Source organism: Prosopis cineraria, unplaced genomic scaffold (genome assembly GCF_029017545.1).
Source record: "Prosopis cineraria cultivar Desert tree isolate PC_DT_omini unplaced genomic scaffold, ASM2901754v1 PC13, whole genome shotgun sequence".
Classification (NCBI taxonomy): Eukaryota; Viridiplantae; Streptophyta; class Magnoliopsida; order Fabales; family Fabaceae; genus Prosopis; species Prosopis cineraria.
In genome coordinates, this window is record NW_026555344.1 from 15,796,151 (window position 1) to 15,806,973 (window position 10,823).

Here is a 10,823-nt window from a genome sequence, read left to right on the forward strand (position 1 = left end):
TCACCTCAGGCCTGAAGGGATATCAGGTTAGATGCATGAGCGAAACCTGTCTCTGCCCGCATATCTTAGATATCAGATTTATCGCCTTGTAAAAGTAGCTATAGGCACAAAAATAACTGCCAAGGCCGCTCACATCTTCCAAACAGGTGTGCAGTATAGCAATATCCCAAAAAAGAATGAAACGCAAATTGTAATCATAGCATATAAATATGCTCTCCAAGGATGCATGCTTTCTCTCATGGCATTAAACTCAGCAGCAAAAGTAGATACCGTACTGAGACAACCCAGTAAGCCAACTGTATGCCCGTGACAACAGTGTCACAGTTTTTGTTGTTCACCTGCATAAAGCCCCATATATAGCTCAGAACCTTCGCATTTATCATGCAAATTATTAAACTTAAGTGGAAAATAAGGCCCATCATCAAAAACGAAAAGATAGAACAATAAAAGGGTTGGGCAAGGACAGTGATTTAAAGAATAAATACCAGTCAAAATTACAGGGAAAACATAACTTTGGATTCCTGCTTGAGTTTTGCTATAAGTCTCTGTAATTTTTTTTATGTTTTAAGTCCTTACACTTTTATTTTTTAATGTTCTAAATCCCTATAACATTACTCATAAAAAGAATTGGAACATCGAAAAAAATTGTAGGGACCTATAATAAAACTCGAGCAAAGTGTAAATACTCAAAGTTATATTTTCCTAAAATTAAAGCATGATAATAGCATGCCCACAGCATAACAACGGAGATGATTTTCTATGGCAGAAGAAAAGGGAGAGATCCAATCATCAAGGGAAATAAATAACACTCTCAAACCAATCCTTGTAACTTACTGATTTCTTCAGAGTAGCAAGTGCAGCCATGACACAAGCAGCAGAAACAGTGGCAATTAGAGTCCCGAATGGAATCCATTTGAAAACCGTTTTCCTATTCCACGACCATTGAGTCGGGCTAATAACCACCTAATCCACACACCTAGAGGTCCAACCATGCATGCAAACCACAACTGAGCTGTACTGCCGCCATGCTTGAACTCCATGGCTACAAGCGCACAACTAATACCCCATAGCAATCCTAGCATTACCAAGAGCACACCATAACTGACAGATGATGTGTGCATTTGGCCACCTTCCAGTTGACCGTAGAGCTATGATTTTGACTTCTAGAACCCATTTTAAGCTTGCTGAGAAGCCACTTAAAACCTTTGGCTGTCTCTACTCCAAATATGATGGAAAAGGCAACAAGAAACAGACCTGCTAGATACCAATCGTTCATAAATTCATGTTGTCAACTAGAACATACTGAAATAAGGAAGAAATTTAATTCACACTATTTGGATAAGAAATAGAGAGGGGGGAAAGGAGAGAAACAATGAGTGAGAAAAATGCTAGAAAATTATACATATCAAATGTGCCAGATTACCTATTAAAAAGCCAAGCACAAGGAAGAGCCAATGTCCAGAAACACCAAAGTTCAAGCATTCCTGATTCCAACCACTGAAAGTTGTAGGCTCCCCAAGTAACCAGTAGTTAGTGCAATGGCTAGATGTTCTGATACATTGGATATGTCTTCTTTAAATACAACACCAAACCATCCCATTAAAAAGGAACCAACCTGAAAGAATTTATTAAAAAATTATGTTATCATGATCTCTAAATGGGGTACCTTAGAACAACCTAAATGTAAACAGTGTTATTAATTAAACAGCAAGGAAGAAATAGTAAGCAACAACTTACATAAGTTGCCAAATTCTAAAGGTCAAATTGAAATCATGTCATAGAGACAACACTTCTAAACTAGTGTTTATTGTGAAGTATTTGTGTTAAGACCCAATGGAAATAGAGGGTCTTTTCAAAATGCGTCTCCATAATTTTTTCAGCCATAAACACCCAGATAAAATAAGGATACCTCAGTGTGCCATAGGGAATGTAACACTATAAAAGCTCCCAATCAAGCACAATCCCATTAATACATTTTAGGCAAGTAAAAATAAGATAAAAAAAAAACAGAAACAAATAAAGAAACTAACAAAATAATTGCATTAATAAGTCACAATGAAACATTTTGGTTTCAAGCATTTCTAAATTTCTCACTTTCACAAAAACGATGCTGCAATATGCTATTCAGTGCTTAATAATCCATAATTCATTAAAGATGTCACCACATGAAAACCCTCTGTAGTTAGTAGCATTCTCAAGTCATTTAACATCTTTCACTTGGTGAAATATCTGGAAGCTTTATTTTGCCCAAAAAGAAAACCTACTGTTTTATTTATCTCCTTGGGCGGCTTTATACGACAGTAGCTGCCAGGTACACGAACCAAGGGTGGGAAGAAAAACTAGAACATGTTTCATTACGATGTATGAATGGGTTTTGTAGTTATGATATGATCTGTCATAGGCAGCGGAGAAGATGACATATTCTTTGGATTTCTTGGAACAGTAACTGAAACTGTTGTCTCTTTCTTTTCTCAAGAAGGAGCCTGAGTTGGGGAGGAGCAGAAACATCAGTCGATCTCTCCCTCCCTCCCTCCCTGTATTTATTGGCTGGTCAACAGATAGGGCCCTTTTGCTTCATCATCTCAATCCTTCTCGTGATGGTGATTGTTTAGCTAACCCTCTGTCCACAGTCCCTCACATGATAGCCTTCTTAGAACTCGTTCATTACCTTGCATAATTAACATCAGCTCGAAATTTACGGTCCAAGCAATTTCCATTTTCTTCACCAAAAAAATATAATAATGACTTGAAAAAGAGTCAAGAAATATATAAGGGAGAAGACTAATAGGTCAAATAGCCGTGCTCATGTAAGGCTTTTAATGAGAGCAGACAGCCAAGCAGTTAGATGGAGATGGTCACCACTCATCATAATAACCTCAGAATTCAGGCCTCTTACTATTCCTCTTCTTGATGTTGTGTTGTGTTGCACGCTTCCACAAGCCTCTAGCCGTAGGATTGCATATCTCTCTCTCTCTCTCTATCTCTCTCTGAGTGAACGCATTTAACCCTAGAAAGAGAGACTGTGTGTATGTGGGTGGGAAGGCATTTGTGATGTTATTAACTTTCTTTAAACAGTGCGTCTCAATCACCAAATTAATTTGGAACTTCCATACTCCAGACAGAATATTAAATTTTGTTCCCTTCCTCCGCTAGCTCTCTCTTTTCTCCTTCATCAATCTTTCTTTCTTTCTTTCATTGCTTATTCTCTTACACATAAAACTTCTATCCTAAAATAGCAACACAAAGTTGTCATCATTATTCCTAAAAGGTTGGGTTATAAGAGCAGTCATTTATGTGAATTCTGATGTCAATTAAATCCCATCATTTCTCCTAAAAGCTGTCAACACATTATTTTAGCTTCAGAGATAGTTTTAACGTCAAGAAAATGCCATTTCAGTAGCACGCAAGCTTATTGATAATCCGTGCATGAGATATAGAGGGAGAGAGAGGACCATTTCGAAGGCAGGTCGGGGTAAAGAATGTTTGGTCACTTGTCACGCCAGCAATTTTAGGGCCAAACAACTTCTGCAATAGATATCTTGTTAAGACCTGCATATTGATAATGGTATATGGTGCATCAGGATCAGGGTAAAAACTGCACATTATAACTTGAAATCGATAAGAAAGATATTGTCAATAATTCTATAGTAGCTTGGAACAGGAAATGTACCCCGAGAATTCCAAAAACAGCTAAATGAATTAGACATGAAGCATAGTTCAATATCTTAGGCAACTCTTGATCGGATTCCTGAAAATGGAGGGAAAAAAAAAAGGTTAGTATAAATATAATGAATTGAAATGTTTTAAATATTCATCTTATAAACTTTCACCAGCAAACATTAAAAAAGTAAGAGACCCAAAACCTACCAAAACAATTGTTAAAGGGAGCTCACGTTTGTAATGTCTTCCGGACCCACTTTCTCATCAAGAGAAACTGGGTTCATGAGCTGACCTGATGCCATTCCATAAGAGACAAAGTTTGATGCTGGAATAGGGGCAATAACTCCTGTTGCTGTGGTGCGGTCATTACTATTAGGCATGTGGAAGCTGCTACTCTCACTGTGCCTTCTGCTATGAAGAGCTCGATCCCCAATGTCTCCTGCCTCAGAAACGCTCTCACTCTCGATATCATCGTCTACATGATGGCTTATGCGCCTTGATAGGGTCAAGGAGTTCCTACTAACTGAAGAACTCCAACTGTCCATCCGCTCCATGAACTGCTCGTGATTGTTTCCTCCTGAATTAACTACAAATGCGCCATAGAAGCCAAGTAAAAATCAGCATGGATATATCCAGCATCCATCACCATAAGTCTTTTTTATTCCTTTGTTCCTTTCCATTTCTTTTTTGACAATTAAGGACGAAGTCAAGATCACATCATTTATTCATTATCATTGATTGACACACTATTCACATCGAAGAAACTAGCAACGCGAAAGCAAAATAACTGCTACCAGCAACTTACAAAGTAATGAAAAAGAAAAGTTCTCAACTAAAGCAATGGTACACTTGCAGGACAGCAAGTCTCCTGTCTCCATATAAGAGTAAAATCAAAAGACAATTCTATCCTCCAAAAAGAGCGAAACATAGCATACTAAAATGAATTGTTTATTAATTATTTGCTAACTATTAAAATGAATTATTAACTCGCTCATTTTAAACATGCAGCTGATAAATCAAACCGCACTAAAATATTTGTTACTGCCATGTTGGAAATGGTAGAAGTCCAAACTTCGAATATTCACGAGTCACCTTGAACATTTTCTTTCTCTTTTCTCTGGTGGCTGTCAAAATAGAATAAAAGATTGACGGGACCATAGCGACTCATGCACCAGCCGTTCATGGGCAATTTCAAATGAACAATAAAGCTAAGAGTAGAACTTTGGTATTACCTTAATACCAATATCCAGATACCTAAGTCTGCTGTGCTGGTATCTGTATATCATCTAAAAAGTAAAAGTCCCAGCGCTCTATGATGTCATCATTTTTCCCGTCCCACTCAAAATCTATAAAAAACCGTCATCACACTATTTCTATTTTTTTGAATAAATTTTATAATCCTGTAACATTCTCTGAAAAATAACCAAAGGTCTCTGGCAAAAACAAAAAAAAAAAACAAAAAAACAAAATGTCATTCATAAATATCTCTGCATGGAACGAAACAGAAGTGTTACATTTAGGTGAATATTAGCTGATATTTCCTTATAGTAAAAATCCAAAAGTAACTTCTCATTAATATATATATATATACACGCACATATGAACACTTACGAGTTCGTAGCTCCCTAGAATTTATCTACTTACGACAATCAAACCGGTGAGAAATATTGAAAGACAACATCAATGAGGAAGTTGAGGATGGGAAGAAGAAAGAGAAGAGGGTTAGGCACGGTACGGTACCTCAAGAAGGACATGGAATCCGACAGCGGAGGCGAACGGTCTCGGAACTCGGCCGAATGCAGGCGATGGGAGGAGACGTTTGAATCTGATGAAAAAGAGAGGAGAGAAGCAGAAGACGAAGAGAGGTGGCTGTGGCGATTTCCTCCTCCCTAGGCTTGGAGTGCATGACTCTTCGTGCTTTTTGCCAAGGGATAAAAGCGGGGCCTGGAAATCTCCACGTCTACCTTTTCCTTCCCATTTGTTAACTTCGCTTTCAATTTTTCTTCGGGCCAAAATGTTTTGTCACTTAAAAAATTTAGTATGACCCAAAAAAAAAAACAAATTAGTCAAGTGAAAGATAGCCTAAAAAGTAAAAATGATTAATTAAATAAGTTGAACCTATTTTTGTTTTTTACAATAGAATAAAACCAAGTTATCTGAATAAAAATAATTTTGGGGAGAATATCAGTAAAGGGTTTAGAAATAATTTAATTTCATAAAAAAACCATTAACACAGTACTCCCTTCAAATTAAAATATGAAGTATTGATAACAAATACATGATTTTTAAAAAATGTTAGTGGAAATATTAATTTAATAAAAAAATTTATATCTTTTTTATTATATCTTTATTAAATACTTTATATAAGTATTTTAATAATAAAATTAAAATTTTGATGTATCATTAAAAATAATAATAAATAAAAACATACGTATGATTGAAAAAAATTATAGTTATTGAATATCTTATATTTTAAATCAAGTAGGGTGTGGGAGATGTCCAAGAAGAAAACAACAGACGAAAGAACACAATAGTAACGAAGGAGAATAAAAAACGAGTGAACGCGAAACGTGCCTCAGTAGAAAGGGGAATAAACGGCGCCAATCAATCACTCAGCCGCATTTGATACGTACTTACGTGGATGGGCCACGGGTCGTAGCCACAGGTGTCTGCATGATGTATGGGATATTTTAATATTAAAAGATAAAAAGAAAATAAAATAAAATATATCAATTAAAAAATAATTATTTATTGTACTCAAAATATCATATTTAATGTATTTAAATAATAAATTAAAATTCAAATAATAATTTATCCAATATTAAAAGTAGTTTTCTCATGTATATTAAAGACAAAATAATTATTTATTTTATTTTAGAGCATGTAATTTCTTCAAACATTTGTATTTTTCTTTGATTAATGTGTAGAAAAAGTTTGAAATCAAATTAAAAAATATAATTTTTACTAATTTTTCCCTCATAAAAAATAAAAAAAATATTTTTTCTTATTCGTAAATCCATCATTGACTGTCTCATGTAAATTATAATTTAAGTAGTAATTTTGTTTTGCAATATCTTATCCTTATCATAAAGGTAACTATTTAAGGGCCTTATGTATACTTCCTTCATTTAAAATATAAAAATATTTTAATTAAATTATTTAACATAGTTATCTATTTTAAATTAACCTTATTCTTTTCATATTTACCCCTATTTAAACACCCGATAATAAATATAAAGTAAACTATCAATAGGAGCACTTTTGAAAAAAAAAACATATAATTATACTTCGAAAGACTAAAAATGCCTTATATTTTTAAACATTCAACTCTTCAAAAAATAGCTTACATTTTTAAACGGAAGGAGTATTAAAGTATTTTTGAATCCTATATTGTTTGCCCATGCATGATCCTAAAAAAAATAAAATGTATACTATAAGAAACAATATACTATAATTTATGTCATAATTGTATTTATAAATTATAATTATAGCCAAAAATAAGAATAAATAAAAATTGTTTTATATTAAATATAATTTTAAATTAAGAAAATAGCATAGTTAATATTATAGTTCTTTCATGTCCTATATATAAGTCATTTAATTTAACCACCTCACTATAATTACGGAGATGAGTTAAATCATTAGTTTTTTGTCTAAAAAGGAAAAAAATTAATTTTTCTTTATTAAATGCATCATATTTAAAAGATAATTTCTCTCTTATATATAATTTTTTTCCTATATTCATAAAAAATATAAATTTTTATTTAGCTTTGTATTTATTCTACTATTTATTATCATTGTTGCATATCAACACTCACATTTTTCATTGCAACTCTCATATTTATTATTTATTTTTTACTTTTAATTTTACTTTTATTTTTAACCAAGGGTCTCATGACTATGTTTTTAATTATGAGCCCCACATTCTTATAATTCTCTCAAAACTTTTTCACTTGCACAAAAATAAAAAATAAAATAAATTTATTAAAAAATATATATTAGACTTTACTATAATAGATTAGGGAAAATCTGAAACAAGGTTCTTTGAAGACAAATAATTACTCTCTCTATTTAAAAATATAAGACATTTTTTGAGGAGTTGGATGTTAAAAAAGTAAGACATTTTTTAGTCTTTTAATGTATAATCATTGCCTTTTTCCAAAAGTGTCCTTATTGATGGTTACTTTATATTTATTATAGGGTAATCAATATAGATAAAAATAAAAAGATAGGGTTAGTTTGAAAGTATGTAAAAATTTTATTAAAAATGAGATTCGATTAAAAATACTTTATATTTTTTTAAGAGAGGAAGTACACTGTAAGACTAAATGATTCTCGATTTGTGCGTGTCATCTTTGCACAAAGGTCATGTTAATCTTTTCTGTATCATTTCAATTTTATCGGATGTCCCCGAAAGGGATTAAGATTAAATGATTTTGATATTAGTTTATAGGACTAAAGTACCTACTTTTATTATGGAAAGATAAAAATATCCTTTATCTGTGTATTACTGACTGAAGGAAACTTACGGAGAGGCGGGCGAATCAAACCAGAAGCAAGAAGAGAATGACAGCCGAAGCTTATGAGCTCTCTCGTTCAATCCCAACGTACTTCGACTTTGGAATCCTCCCCCCATCCCTAACTCGTACGATGTTTATTTACGCATCCCACCTTTTTCATTCAAAAGTGGCTGCAAAATAAGTGGAAGCGAGACTTTCAAGAGGGCCCTTGTTTTTAAAGGCTTTATTATTTAATAAATACCATTCATCTTCTGAGAGATTTCAATTTAAAAGTTAGGGATGGGACTAATTATTAAAATTTTTAAAAAAATTTAAAATTTTAATTCAATTCAAAAAAATTAAAATCAAAATAATTTTAATGATAAAAAAATCAAACCCTTCATTTATTATATAAAATCATTAGTTGTTAATTTTTTTAATTTACTTATTAATTTATCAATATGAGTTGTAAATTGTATCCATTTTGTCAGACAAGCAATAATATCAGTGTAAATTATAATATTTGTCAATAATTTATAATTGATGTTAGTAAATTAATAAGTAAAGCTAGCAATTTAACTACTGCTATTGCTATTTGTGATTAAATAACTAATGTCAAATCTTGTATAATTATTGACATATGAATTCATATAATTTACAACTCATATTAATAAATTAATAAGTAAAATAAAAAAATTAATGACTAATAATTTTGCATAATAAGTGAAGGATAATTTAAATTTTTTACTGTTAAAATTATTTTCACTCTAATTCCTTTGGACTGAGCTAAAGTTTCAAATTTTTTTAAGACCCATCAGTGATTAAGTCCATCCACCATGATCCTTAATTAAAATTCTCCCTTATCTTTACCCCTTCCTACTACTATTAGGGTGCGCCGGGCGTTACGGTCTAGAGCCCAAATTCTCATTCTCACTGTCAATAAAAGCCGAATATGAGAATTAGCTTAAGCTGTCAAATTTAATGGCTGATCTCTTGGAAGAAAACAACAGACAAAACAACAAATTGTAACGGGGAAGAATGTAAAACGAGTGAGGGCGAAGCATTCCTTGGTGGGAAGGGAATGAGACGGTACCACTGCGGGAGTGGTAGCCACAGGTTCCTCATCCCTTGACGAAATGCACTTGCAAATTTTTTACACTAAACTTATCATCCTACTCATTGCAGCTTGATACCTTTATTAGGGCTGCGGGTTGAGGCCCGTGATCGGTAGCCCATGAATAGCGGTGTCCTTAGGAGTTAGGGCTGTCTATTTCCGTCCATTGGTTTAGCCTATTAATTTTAAAAAAATAAATCATTTAATTTTTATAACCTTGACTCAATTATAACTCAATTTTTTAATTTTAATTTATTATAACTCAATCTCTAAAGTTTTGACTCGATTATAAATCAATCCTTAAACTTTACCTTTTACCTCTTGCAATTTAGTCCATGAAGTTTCAATCTCTTAAATATTGATCTCTATATTTTAAAAAATAAAATTATAAATATTAAAAATATTTTAAACTTTTAATAATTTAGATATTAGTAATAAATTTTAAAATATTTTGAATCTTTATAATTTTATTTTTACACTATAGGATCAATTTTTAAGAAGTTGAAACTTCAGATACTTAATTATGAGAAGCAAAGTTTAGAAACTAATAAATAACTATGTCAAAACTTTAAAGATTGAGTTAGAACGACTTAAAATTCAAAAATTGAGTTACAATTAAGTCAAAACTATAAGGATGAAATGATTAATTTTTTCATTAATTTTTATTTGATGGCCTCCCATTGGATGCAAGTTGGTCCTCTATATTCATACTGAATATTTACTTAAACCTTGGATCAATTATTATATATGTTCGGCAGCAGTACTTAGAATTCTTGTTAAGCTAGCCACCTCTAATATGCCTTTCTTTAATATTCTTATAATATTCCAAATTTTTAATTTTATTTTTTTTTAATTATTAATTTTATATAAAATAAGAGATATTTCAATAAACCTCACCCTTAAAAAAAAGGTACAATCTCAGCTTGCCTTTAAATCTAAAGTTAGTTGACTATTAAAAACTTTATTTGATTGACAGATGTACACGTGATATGTTAAGGTGGATAGTTGATTAATAAAAAAAAAAAAAAACCTATGCATCCTCATCCAGTCTACTTATCTTCATGACTTCATCAGCTTTTGCTTCTTATTCATCATTGACCAATTTTGTATATTTTAAAAATTGATCAAGGTAATTATATTTTTAATAATTAAATTTAATATATTTTAAAAATAAAGAAAATAAAATAAAAATAACTTAAAATTGATTCTACTTTTTTAAAAACAAAAAATGAGAACAACTAAATGAAAAACATTTATTCAAACAAATTTTAAAATTTTTCTATTTGTAAAAACACAAAAAATAATTTTAAAAAATGAAAACAAACAAACCCTTACATTCAAAGCAACTAGCAATATACTGTCGATGATGCACAGGATATTCTTAATTTTTATATAAATTACTATTAATATAAAAATTTAAATATTATGCAATGTATGTATGTTGTATGTATTATGTGTGTTTGTGTGTGTATATATATATATAAAAATTAGTAAATAGAATTTAGTACAACTATTGTATAATTGGAATATTAAAACTTATCAACTATCAA

General features: G+C 31.4%; 1 protein-coding gene, 1 non-coding gene and 1 pseudogene across 2 annotated transcripts in view; all 3 read right to left on the bottom strand.

Annotated features, from left to right (window-relative positions):
• The window catches only part of LOC129291060 (fluoride export protein 1-like), a 57,492-nt gene that overhangs the window by 286 nt on the left and 46,383 nt on the right, over positions 1–10,823 (bottom strand). The window lies entirely within an intron of this gene.
• On the bottom strand, positions 56–5,594 carry LOC129291062 (fluoride export protein 1-like; annotated as a pseudogene).
• Positions 7,978–8,081, bottom strand: LOC129291939 (U6 spliceosomal RNA). Its single transcript, XR_008588830.1, has one exon. It is a non-coding gene; the product is annotated as a U6 spliceosomal RNA (small nuclear RNA).